The 13,033-nt window shown below is 45.7% G+C and overlaps 1 pseudogene; it reads left to right on the top strand.

Moving 5' to 3' along the window:
- Nucleotides 1-11,322: 11,322 nt before the first annotated feature.
- LOC123450418 lies at nucleotides 11,323-12,564 on the top strand (annotated as a pseudogene).
- Nucleotides 12,565-13,033: the final 469 nt, after the last annotated feature.

Genomic DNA, 13,033 nt, shown 5'->3' with positions numbered 1-13,033 from the left:
ATCCTCTACCGCGGTGAATACGAGAATTTGAATGAATGCCCGGTATGCACTGCATTGCGTTATAAGATCAGAGGCGATGACCCTGGTGACGATGTTGAGGGCGAGAAACCCAGGAAGAGGGTTCCCGCCAAGGTGATGTGGTATGCTCCTATAATACCACGGTTGAAACGTCTGTTCAGGAAGAAAGAGCATGCCAAGTTGTTGCGATGGCACAAAGAGGACCGTAAGTCGGACGGGGAGTTGAGACACACCGCAGATGGAACGCAATGGAGAAAGATCGACAGAGAGTTCAAAGATTTTGCAGCTGACGCAAGGAACATAAGATTTGGTCTAAGTACAGATGGCATGAATCCTTTTGGTGAGCAGAGCTCCAGCCATAGCACCTGGCCCGTGACTCTATGCATCTACAACCTTCCTCCTTGGTTGTGCATGAAGCAGAAGTTCATTATGATGCCAGTGCTCATCCAAGGTCCGAAGCAACCCGGCAACGACATCGATGTGTACCTAAGGCCATTAGTTGATGAACTTTTACAGCTGTGGGGCAGACCTGGTGTCCGTGTGTGGGATGAGCACAAAGAAGAGGAATTTTACCTACGAGCGTTGCTTTTCGTAACCATCAACGATTGGCCTGCTCTTAGTAACCTTTCGGGACTGTCAAATAAGGGATACAATGCATGCACGCACTGCTTACATGAGACTGAAAGTGTACATTTGCCAAATTGTAAGAAGAACGTGTACCTTGGGCATCGTCGATTTCTTCCGAAAATTCATCCAGTAAGAAAGAAAGGCAAGCATTACAACGGCAAGGCAGATCACCGGCCGAAGCCTGCGGAACGCACTGGTGCTGAGGTATTTGATATGGTCAAGGATTTGAAAGTCATCTTTGGAAAGGGTCCTGGCGGACAATCAGTTCCGAAGGGAGCTGACGGGCACGCAGCCATGTGGAAGAAGAAATCTATATTCTGGGAGCTAGAATATTGGAAAGTCCTAGAAGTCCGCTCTGCAATCGACGTGATGCACGTTACGAAGAATATTTGCGTGAACCTCCTAAGCTTCTTGGGCGTGTATGGGAAGACAAATGATACAAAGGAAGCACGGCAGGACCAGCAATGTTTGAAAGACCCTGATGACCGGCATCCGGAATGGTTTCAAGGTCGTGCCAGCTACGCTCTGACCAAAGAAGAGAAGGTCATCTTTTTTGAATGCCTGAGCAGTATGAAGGTCCCGTCTGGATTCTCGTCCAATATAAAGGGAATAATAAACATGGCGGAGAAAAGTTCCAAAACCTGAAGTCTCACGACTGCCACGTGATTATGACGCAATTGCTTCCGATTGCTTTGAGGGGGCTCCTGCCGCAAAATGTTCGAGTAGCCATTGTGAAGTTATGTGCATTCCTCAATGCAATCTCTCAGAAGGTAATCAATCCAGAAGTTCTACCACGGTTACAGAACGATGTGATCCAATGTCTTGTCAGTTTCGAGTTGGTGTTCCCGCCATCCTTCTTCAATATTATGACGCACCTCCTGGTTCACCTAGTCGAAGAGATTTTCGTTCTCGGTCCTGTATTTCTACACAATATGTTCCCCTTCAAGAGGTTCATGGGAGTATTAAAGAAATATGTTCGTAACCGTGCTAGGCCAGAAGGAAGCATCGCCAAGGGCTATGGAAATGAGGAGGTAATTGAGTTTTGTGTTGACTTTGTTCCTGACCTTAAGCCGATTGGTCTTCCTCGATCGCGGCACGAGGGGAGACTAAGTGGAAAAGGCACGATCGGAAGGAAATCAACGATATGTATGGACGGCCATTCTCTGACTGAAGCACACCACACTGTACTGACCAATTCCAGCTTGGTGGCTCTGTACTTTGAGAAACACAAGAATATTTTACGCTTGGACAACCCGGGGAAGCCTGAATCCTGGATTAGGAAGGCCCACATGGAGACTTTCGGCAGTTGGTTGAGAAAACATTTAATGAATGACAATGATGTTGTAGATCAGCTATACATGTTGGCCAAGACACCATCTTCGACTATAACGACTTTCCAAGGGTACGAGATAAATGGGAATACATTTTACACGATCGCCCAAGATAAAAAGAGCACCAACCAAAACAGTGGTGTCCGCTTTGATGCAGCAACCGAGAATGGGCAAGAGGTCACATATTATGGTTACATAGAGGATATATGGGAACTTGACTATGGACCCTCCTTTAAGGTCCCTTTGTTCCGGTGCAAATGGTTCAAGCTAACAGGAGGTGGGGTAAAGGTGGACCAGCAATACGGAATGACAATGGTGGATTTCAACAATCTTGGTTACCTTGACGAACCATTCGTCCTAGCGAAAGATGTCGCTCAGGTTTTCTATGTGAAGGACATGAGTAGCAAACCGAGGAAACGGAAAGATAAGAAAATGATCAGTACATCATGCGATGATCCAAAGCGCCACATTGTTCTTTCAGGGAAAAGAAACATCGTGGGAGTGGAGGACAAGACAGACATGTCAGAAGATTATAATATGTTTGCTGAAATTCCGCCCTTCAAAGTGAACACCGACCCAAGCATTAAGTTAAATGATGAGGATGCTCCATGGATACGGCACAATCGTAAGCAAGCAGGGATACAAGGGAAGAAATGATGTGTAATAATTTATTGTACCAAACTTTGTTGAATGGATCATGTGAATTATATTACCCGTGATGTGTTTGGTGTCCATTTTCGAATGATTCGAGATACCACTGATGATACATGAAATTTGGAGTGATTTAGTCATACTCCTGCCTAGGCGTATAATATGCATACTCGTAGTCTTCATAGCCGCCGTCGTCGTTGTACTGGTAGTCGTCGCCTTCTAAGTTGCCGCCGTCGTCGTCGCTGCTGTCGTCGCTGTCGTCGGGCGGCGCTCGTGGCTCGAACTGAGGGTAGCGCAGGCGGGGGATATCGCCGGCCGTGATGTAGTCCATGACGCTCTGCAGAGTTCGGCCGTACCACCATAGCCGACGGCCGGCCTCGTGGAAGTTCCCAGGAGGCAGACCGTCCTCCTCATACCTGGCGAGCGCCCTCTCACGCCGATTGATGAAGAAGGCGTCCCAAGTATGCTGGTTATCGGGATGCCAGCGGGGATTCATCCGCTGCTCCGGCGTGAGGTCGAGGTAGTAGTGGTTCGTGATGGCCGCCCGGCGCGCAGTACCCTGAGGGACGGGAGGGACCGGCACGCCGCCGGCACTTAGGCTCCAGCCGGTGGGGACGCGGTAGCCCGGTGGACAAGGGTAGTTCGAGGCGCAAAGCTCCTCCACCTGCTGGTAGGTTAGAGTGGGTGCGGTGGAAGCCATGAGAGAGTGATGAGAGATTGTAGAGATGTGATAATGCTGGCCAAGCCGGGCTACATATATGTAGTGAGAAATGGCAGGAAAAATGGGAGCGGGAAGACAGGAGGCGGGAAGAAAGTGGCGGGAAGAAAGAGGCGGGAAGACAGGGAAGAAATGGCGGGAAGAAGAGGAATCCAGAGCTGGTCATCTAACCTTTAGTCCCGGCTGGTTGGTGCAACCGGGACTAAATGTGGTTTTTGTGTCATCTAAGAAAACTGTCGGTGGGATAAGGACGTTTGGGTAAGCTTTAGTCCCGGCTGGAGGGTGCAACCGTGATTAAAGCTGTCGGCAGGATAAGGACGCGTGGGTAGCGCACGACGCCCTGTCGGAGGAACAAGACAAAGCAGAAGCGGCGCCGTGCCTATAAAAGGAGCATCGATACGCGGGAAGATAGAGGCGTCAAGAAATGGCGGGAAGACATAGGCGGGAAAGAACTGGCGGGAAGACTGGCCGGGAAGAACTTGTGGCAAGACAGAGGCAGCCGGGAAGAACTTCTCTGAATTTTTTGATATATTATTTGTATTTTTAGAATTTTGAAATGAATTAGTTCTATTTTTCTGAATTTTTTGATATATTATTTGTATTTTTAACATATTGAATTGAATTAGTTTTATTTTTCTGAATTTTTTGATATATTATTTGTATTTTTAACATATTGAATTGAATTAGTTTTATTTTTCTTAATTTTTTGATATATTATTTGTATTTTTAAGATTTTGAATTGAATTAGTTTTATTTTTCTGAATTTTTTGATATATTATTTGTATTTTTAACATTTTGAATTGAATTAGTTTTATTTTTCTTAATTTTTTGATATATTATTTGTATTTTTAACATTTTGAATTGAATTTGTTTTATTTTTCTTAATTTTTTGATATACTATTTGTATTTTTAACATTTTGAATTGAATTAGTTTTATTTTTCTTAATTTTTTGATATAATTTTTGTGTTTTGTGTTTTTATGTGTCATGAACCCGCAAGTTGATCACCAAAACATACATCAAGTACTCACATGAATCCATGTGTGCCAACCCATATGCATAGGTTCCCAATTGTCACAAACCCGCAAGTTGATCACAGCAGATAGACACGTGCAAAACATACATCAAGTGTTCTCAAAGACTCAATCCGATAAGATAACTCCAAAGGGGAAACTCAATTCATTACAAGAGGGAGAGGGGGAAGAACATAATAAGATCCAACTATAGTAGCAAAGCCCATGGTACATCGAGATCAAGACATCTCAAGAACACGAGAGAGAGAGATCAAACACATAGCTACTAGTACATACCCTCAGCCCCGAGGGAGAACTACTCCCTGCTCGTCAGGGTAATCGCCGGGATGATGAAGATGGCCACCGGAGATGGATTCCCCCTCCGGCAGGGTGCCGGAACGGGCTCCAGATTGGTTTTTGTTGGCTACAGAGGCTTCTGGCGGCGGAACTCCCGATTTAGGTTTCTTTTTGGGTGTTTCTGAATTTATAGGAATTTATGGCAATGGAGTTACGTCGGTTGGGCCCACGAGGAGGTCATAAGCCTGGTCGCCACCACCTAGGGGGGGTGGCGGCGTCAGGGCTTGTGACTCCCACGTGGCTCTTCTAGCCTTCTTCCAAAGCTTCGGGGGTCTCTTTTGGTCCAAAAAAATCATCGTAAAGTTTCATTCCATTTGGACTACGTCTGAAAATGGGCCAAAAACACGGAAAAAACAGAAACTGGCACTTGGCACTGAGTTGATAGGTTAGTCCCAAAAAAGATATAAAATAGCACATTCATGCATATAAATCATCCAAAGTTGACAAGATAATAGCATGGAACCATCGAAAATTATAGATACGTTGGAGACGTATCAAGCATCCCCAAGCTTAACTCCTGCTCGTCCTCGAGTGGGGAAGTGATAAAGAATGAATTTTTTATGTTGCATGCTACCTAGCATAGTTGTCCTTTGTAACTTCTCTCACGTGACATGAATGTTCAGATCCGTTAGATTCAAAACAATAGTTTGCTATTGACATGGAAACAATAATAATTCAAGCAAATTAGCAAGGTAATCATGAACTTTCAAAATAACAAGGCCAAAATAAAGTTATCCCTACAAAAGCATATAGTCTGGCTATGATCTATCATCATTGCACAACGAATTTAAATCATGCACAACCCCGGTAATGGCCAAGTAATTATTTCACACCTTTACTTTCTCAAACTTTTTCGACTCTCACGCAATAGATGAGCGTGAGCCATGGTTTTAGCACTATAAGTGGTGTGGAGTGTGGTGGAGGTTGCAAGGCAAACAAGGAGAAGATGGTCACATTGACTAGGCATATCAATGAGCTATGGATATGGTCATAAATAGATATCAACGTGAATGAGTAGGGATTGCCATACAAATGATGCACTAGAGCTAAGGGTATGTGAAAGCTCATAAAGAAAACTACTGGGTGTGCATCCAACTTGCTTGCTCACGAAGACCTAAGGCAATTTTGAGGAAACCTATAATTGGAATATACAAGCCAAATTAAATAATGAAAATTTCCCACTAGCTATATGGTGGTGACAAAACAAGAGACTCTCAATCATGAAGATCATGGTCCTTAATATGCACAAGTGTGGTAAAGTGGTAGCATTGTCCCTTCTCTCTTTTTCTCTCATATTTTTTTTGGTGGGCTCTTTGGCCTCATTTTTTTGGTGGGCATCTTTGGCCTATTTTATTTCCTCACATGGGACAATGCTCCATTAATGATGATCATCACACTTTCAACTCAAAACTTAGAGCAACGATGACTCTATATGGAATGCCTTCGGTAGTGTACCGTGACAATGATCTAGCATGGCATAGACATTAATGGAAACATCATGCTAGCTATCTTACGATCATGCAATGGCAATGTAGACGTGGTGGCACATGTCATGGTGGTAGTTGCATGGCAATATATCTCGGAATGACTTTGAAAAAGCCATAATAGGTAGGTATGGTGGCTGTTTTGAGGGAGGCTAATGGTGGGTTTTGTGCACCGGTGAAAGTTGCACGGCACTAAGAAGATAGTGATGGTGGAAGGTGAAAGTGCATCTAAATCATGGACTCAACATTAGTCATGAAGAACTCATATACTTGTTGCAAAAGTTTTATTAGTAATCGAAACAAAGCATTCAACGCATACTCCTAGGGGAAGGGTTGGTATGTATAAACCATCGCGCGATCCCGACCGCCACACAAAGGATGACAATCAATAGAATAATCATGCTCAGACTTCGTCACATAGCGGTTCACCATACGTGCATGCTACGGGAATTACTAACTTCAACACAAGTATTTCTAGATCCATAACACCTTACTAGCATGACTTCAATGTTACCAAAACCACAGCTCAAAACTAATTGAGATGAATCAAACTTCACTAACTATTCAATGTACATGAAGGTGGAAGTTTTCGTATCCCTTTCGATAACTACCCCTTTTGAGACTACTTTCAAAGCATAGATCAAATACAAAGCCACGCACCGCTGTGCTCTAAAAGATATAAGTGAAGCACATAGAGCAAAAGTATCTAGCTCAAAAGATATAAGTGAAGCACATGTGAGCTGAATTGTCTACCAAAAGATATAAGTGAAGCTCAACAAAATCACAGTGATTGCATGTCTCTCTCTCTAGGTGTGCAGCAAGGAAGATTGTGACACAACAAAAATAAAATACTCCTATGATACAAGACGCTCCAAGCAAAAACACATATCATGTGGTGAATAAAAATATACCTCCAAGTAACATTACCGATGGATTGAAGACGAAAGAGGGGATGCCTTCCCGGGGCATCCCCAAGCTTAGGCTTTTTCAGCATCTTTGAATCAGCTTGGGGTGCCGTGGGCATCCCCAAGCTTGAGCTCTTGCCACTCTTTATTTCTTTGTCCATAAGAACTTCACCCAAAACTTGAAAACTTCACAACACAAAACTTAAACAGAAACTCGTGATATCATTAGTATAAGAAAGAAAATCACCACTTCCTTAGGTATTGTAGCAAAATTAAATTCTACTTATGTTGGTGTTGGGTTGCTGTATTTTCACTTTTCCATGGCTATTACCCTCCAATACTATCCATAGTTTCATCAAAATAAGCAAACAACTCAACAAAAACAGAATATGTTAACTGCAGACCAGTCTGTAGCAATCTGTATACTTCGTATACTTATGGTACTTCAAAAAATCTGAACAATTACGACAGTCTGAAGAAATTGCATAGAAATCATTAGCAAAAAGAATCAACTAGAAATCTCTTACAGAATAAAAATGAAAATTCTTTTCGTGAGCAGAAAGTTTCTGTCTTTTTCCAACATGATCAAACAATCATCACCAAGACTAAACATAACGGTTTTGCTTGGCACAAACACAAAAAGAAACACAAAAGACACAATCATAACATAATTATGATGGTGTGGAGAAAAAAAAACAGGAAGCAAAAAGCAAAAACAAATTTATTCATTGGGTTGCCTCCCAACAAGCGCTATCGTTTAACGCCCTTAGCTAGGCATTCATTTCAATGATTCTCACATAAAAGGTAAGGATTGAAACACAACGAGAGCATCATGGAGCAAATGGCTAGCACATTGAAGTCTAACCACTTCCTATGCATAGGGATTTTTTGATCAAACAATTTATTGGAGCAAGAATAACCTAGCATAGGAAGGCAAAACAAGCATAGCTTCAAAAATTTCAACATATGGACAGGAGGCTTGGTACTATTGCAATAAGTAGAAGCATATGATCCTCTGTCATAGTAATTTTCAGTAGCATCATGAATGAATTCAACAATATAACCAGAACCTAAAGCATTCTTTTCATGATCTAAAATCATAGAAATTTTACTACTCTCCACATAAGGAAATCTATTCTCAAGAATAGTAATGGGAGTATCGTAAAAGATTTGAGCACTACAAATTGTGTCCACAATCAAAAAGCAAGGTTTAGCAAAGGGGTTCTCGAGAATATGACAAGTTTTATCATCCCTCTTCTTTAAAGCATAAGTATCCTCACAATAATCATCATAGATAGGGGCCATGCTTTCATCAAAATAATTTTTATCATTCAAAGTGGAAGAACTAAAAAGATCATCTTCATCAAATATAGCATCCCCAAGCTTGTGGCTTTGCATATCATTAGCATCATGGGTATTCATAGAATTCATGCTAACAACATTGCAATCATGCTCATCATTCACATATTCTATGCCAAGTATTCTATGTAATTCTTGTTTCAGCACTTGAGCACAATTTTCCTTCCCATCATGCTCACGAAAGACATTGAAAAGATGGAGCATATGAGGCATCCTCGATTCCATTTTTTTTGTAGTTTTTAGCGAAAGAACAAGAAACAAAAATATTTGATTGCAAGATCTAAAGATATACCTTCAAGCGCTAACCTCCCCGGCAACGGCGCCAGAAAAGAGCTTGATGTCTACTGCGCAACCTTCTCCTTGTATACGTTGTTGGGCATCCAAGTGCGGAGGTTTGTAGGACAGTAGCAATTTTCCCTCAAGTGGGTGACCTAAGGTTTATCAATCCTTGGGAGGCGTAGGATGAAGATGGTCTCTCTCAAGCAACCCTGCAACCAAATAACAAAGAGTCTCTTGTGTCCCCAACACAACCAATACAATGGTAAGTTGTATAGGTGCACTAGTTCGGCGAAGAGATGGTGATACAAGTGCAATATGGCTGGTAGATATAGGTTTTCGTAATCTGAAATTACAAAAACAGAAATGTAACAAATGGTAAAAGTGAGCACGAATGGTATTGCAATGCGTGGAAACAAGGTCTACGGTTCATACTTTCACTAGTGAAGTTCTCTCAACAATGATAACATAATTGGATCATATAACTAGCCCTCAACATGCAACGAAGAGTCACTCCAAAGTCACTAATAGCGGGTAACAAACGAAGAGATTATTGTCGGGTACGAAACCACCACAAAGTTATTCTTTCTGGTCGATCTATTCAAGAGTCCGTAGTAAAATAACACGAAGCTATTCTTTCCGTTCGATCCATCATAGAGTTCGTACTAGAATAACACCTTAAGATACATATCAACCAAGACCCTAATGTCACCTAGATACTCCATTGTCACCTCAAGTATCCGTGGGTATGATTATACGATATGCGTCACACAATCTCAGAATCATCTATTCAACCAACACATAGAACTTCAAAGAGTGCCCCAAAGTTTCTACCAGAGAGTCAAAATGTGTGCCAACCCCTGTGCATAGGTTCCCAATGTCACGAACCCGCAAGTTGATCACCAAAACATACATCAAGTACTCACACGAATCCACGTGTGCCAACCCATATGCATAGGTTCCCAATTGTCAGAAACCCACAAGTTGATCACAGCAGATAGACATGTGCAAGACATACATCAAGTGTTCTCAAAGACTCAATCCGATAAGATAACTCCAAAGGGGAAACTCAACTCATTACAAGAGGGAGAGGGGGAAGAACATCATAAGATACAACTATAGTAGCAAAGCCCATGGTACATCGAGATCAAGACATCTCAAGAATACGAGAGAGAGAGAGAGATCAAACACATAGCTACTGGTACATAGCCTCAGCCCCGAGGGAGAACTACTCCCTCCTCGTCATGGAAATCGCCGGGATGATGAGGATGGCCACTGGAGATGGATTCCCCCTCCGGCAGGGTGCCGGAACGGGCTCCAGATTGGTTTTTGGTGGCTACAGAGGCTTGCGGCGGCGGAACTCCCAATCTAGGTTTATTTTTGGGGGGTTTAGAATTTATAGGAATTTATGGCGGTGGAATTACGTCGGTTGATCCCACGAGGAGGTCACAAGCCTGGTCGCCACCACCTAGGGGGGTAGTGGCGGCGTCAGGGCTTGTGACTCCCTCATGGCTCTTCTGGCCTTCTTCCAAAGCTTCGGGGGTCTATTTTGGTCCAGAAAAACATCGTAAAGTTTCATTCTATTTGGACTCCGTCTGAAAATGGGCAAAAAACACGGAAAAAACAGAAACTGGCACTTGGCACTGAGTTAAGAGGTTAGTCCCAAAAAAGATATAAAATAGCATATTTATACATATAAAACATCCAAAGTTGACAAGATAATAGCATGGAACAATAAAAAATTATAGATACGTTGGAGACGTATAAGTGGCCTCTGCTTTTGTAGCTATCAGCACTTCAGCAGACTCTTTGACGTAAATAAACACCCGTTTGTTTTGGTCAATGTGCAGCTGTGGTCCAAAGTGCACAATCTAGAAACCACACCACAAGACTGACTTGCTGCGCTTACAATGTGGAAATGTGCATTCACAAGACGACTCTTTGACGTAAATGTACCGCACAAATTTCTATCTTGACAAGAAATTAATCATCTTGGTTGTTCTCCAAGCCGAGGATTACTACCATTTGATCCGTCCATCAGACGAAATCGATCAAAGAAACAGAGAATCGGTAGTATGAGGATGGGCGCACGGGAATGAATGCTTACATCGCTAGAGACCATGAGGAGCTCGGAGTAGTAGAGCGTGACGGGCTGCGCCGTGACGTGCACGTCGAAGAAGCTCCCCGTGTTGCGGAGTGTGAGCCTGATGGTGGCGTTGATCGTGAACATCTCCGTGGGCACCAGCGACGCGTCCGTCCCCGCTTGGATCACGAAGTTGTGGAACGTCACGCTCTGCGCAATCAATGCAGAGGAATCATCAGTTCTTGCAAGACAAGAAGAATCACTAATCCGGCGACCCAGCGGAACTGAATGAGGGGTTTCTGAGTGAGAGTACGTACATTGACGGAAACATCGTGCTTTTGGTTGCGGCTGGCGCCCCACAGGATGATGACGAAGAAAGCGAAGAGCACGAGGAAGGCGCCGACGAAGCCGAGCCCATAGTGCACCTTCTTGGGGAGCGTGGAGAAGCCGCCGGCGCGGCCGTCGGCGTTACCGTCGTCCTTCATGAGGAGCCCCTCCTCGATGGCCGCCTCCTTCATCCAGGGAGGCAACGAGTGGGGCTGCCCGGGCGGGCCGAGCCGGAGGGTGCGGGGAGGGGAGGCGGGGTTGAGCGGTTTAGGCCCCAAAGAGAACGTGCGAGAGGTGTAGGCCACTCGGGGAGCTTCGGGGTGTTAACGAAGGATTTCGTTAACGATGAATTTAGACCATTGATCTTGTGATTAGACGGTTTAGATTACGAGATGGATCTGCCCTCTCTAGCTTTTAATAGTAGAGATACGACCCCACTGGTCTTGGTCTTGGTCTTGGTCTTGGACTTCGTCTTCGTCTTGCTCTGCTCTCCTCTGGATGTCCATTGGCCACAAGACTCGCTCGCCATAAGTCTCTCATCACCGTGCGCGCTCCAGCTCCACTCTTCTCTCGCAGTCCCCATCACCCGTTGAGATCCATCACCAAGCACCCAGGAGAGCCATGGGCAGCTGCTGGGACTACGAAGAGTGGAACTAGACCAAGATCGCCATCTGGGCGGGATCCTGCTCGTGGTCGGGGCCGTCCTCATCGTCCTCATCCTTGCATTCGTCGTCATCAAGCCGCCGACGGCCATGGCCGAGGACGCCCTCCTCACGAGCTTCGAGCTCGCCCCGTCCCCCAACTCCTCCAACTCCAGCACGGCAGCGACCGCCAAGTCGCCGCTCCAGGTCCTGTCGTACAACGCCACGGCGGCCGTGTCGATGCGCAACCCCAACCTGCACTACGCCATCAGCTTCGGGCCAGTGGCGGTGGCCTTCTCCTTCTACAGCACCCTGTTCGACGACTCCGGCACGGTGGCGGCCTTCGACCTCGCCGCCCAGAAGGAGACGACGGTGCCCCTGAAGGTGGGCGGCCTCGACAAGGCCCTCCCGAAGCTGCCGGCGGGCGGCGCGGCGGAGTTCGAGCGGCAGAAGGAGGCCGGCAGGTTCGAGATGGAGGTGCGGCTGGACACGGTGATGCAGTACAAGGGGCACAAGGCCAAGTGCCTACTAGTTGTCATCTGCCCGCTGAGCCTGCAGCTCGTCGACCCGGACCTCGCCGCCACCTCCTTCCAGAAGACCAAGTGCACCATCCTCCGGGCCAAGATGTCCGGCTGCTAGCCCCTGAGCCCGCCATTGCCACCGGCTAATTTCCTTGGATTTCCATTCCTGCTGTAAAAAAATGTAGAACAAGCAGGGGGGAAGCAGGCGAGCGAGGCGGGTGGGGCGAGGCGGTTGAGCGGGGGCAGGCGGGCGCTGCGCGGCGAGCGGGGCGAGGCAGGCGCGGCGCGGCGAGCAAGGGGAGGCGAGCGCGGCGCGGCGAGCGGGGGGAGGCGGGCGCTGCGCGGCGAGCGGGGGGAGCCGAGCGAGGCGAACGGGGCGAGGCGGGCGCGGCGCGGCGAGCGGGGGGAGGCAGGCGAGCGAGGCAGGAGGAGGTGGGGCGAGGCAGGATGACGTGGGATTGCAATTAGCGCTCACGAAAACTGTTAGTTTCGTTAACGACGTGTTTAGACCCTTGATTAAGTGATTAGACGGCTGAGATGATGAGTTGAATCTGCCGTCTCGTGCTTTTATTAGTAGAGATGTGCAAACTACTCTGGTTGTTGGTCTCACTGCTTTGAGAGTCGCAACACTACTAGGTTGTAACATGACTCCACCTAAAATACCTAGATGTTTCGAGTTAGACATGCAAGGTAATGAGAAAGATATTGAATCTATTAGTCCAT

This window comes from Hordeum vulgare, chromosome 4H (genome assembly GCF_904849725.1).
Source record: "Hordeum vulgare subsp. vulgare chromosome 4H, MorexV3_pseudomolecules_assembly, whole genome shotgun sequence".
Classification (NCBI taxonomy): domain Eukaryota; kingdom Viridiplantae; phylum Streptophyta; class Magnoliopsida; order Poales; family Poaceae; genus Hordeum; species Hordeum vulgare.
The sequence above is the reverse complement of the archived record's forward strand: the minus strand, read 5'-3'. Positions and strand labels throughout refer to the sequence as shown.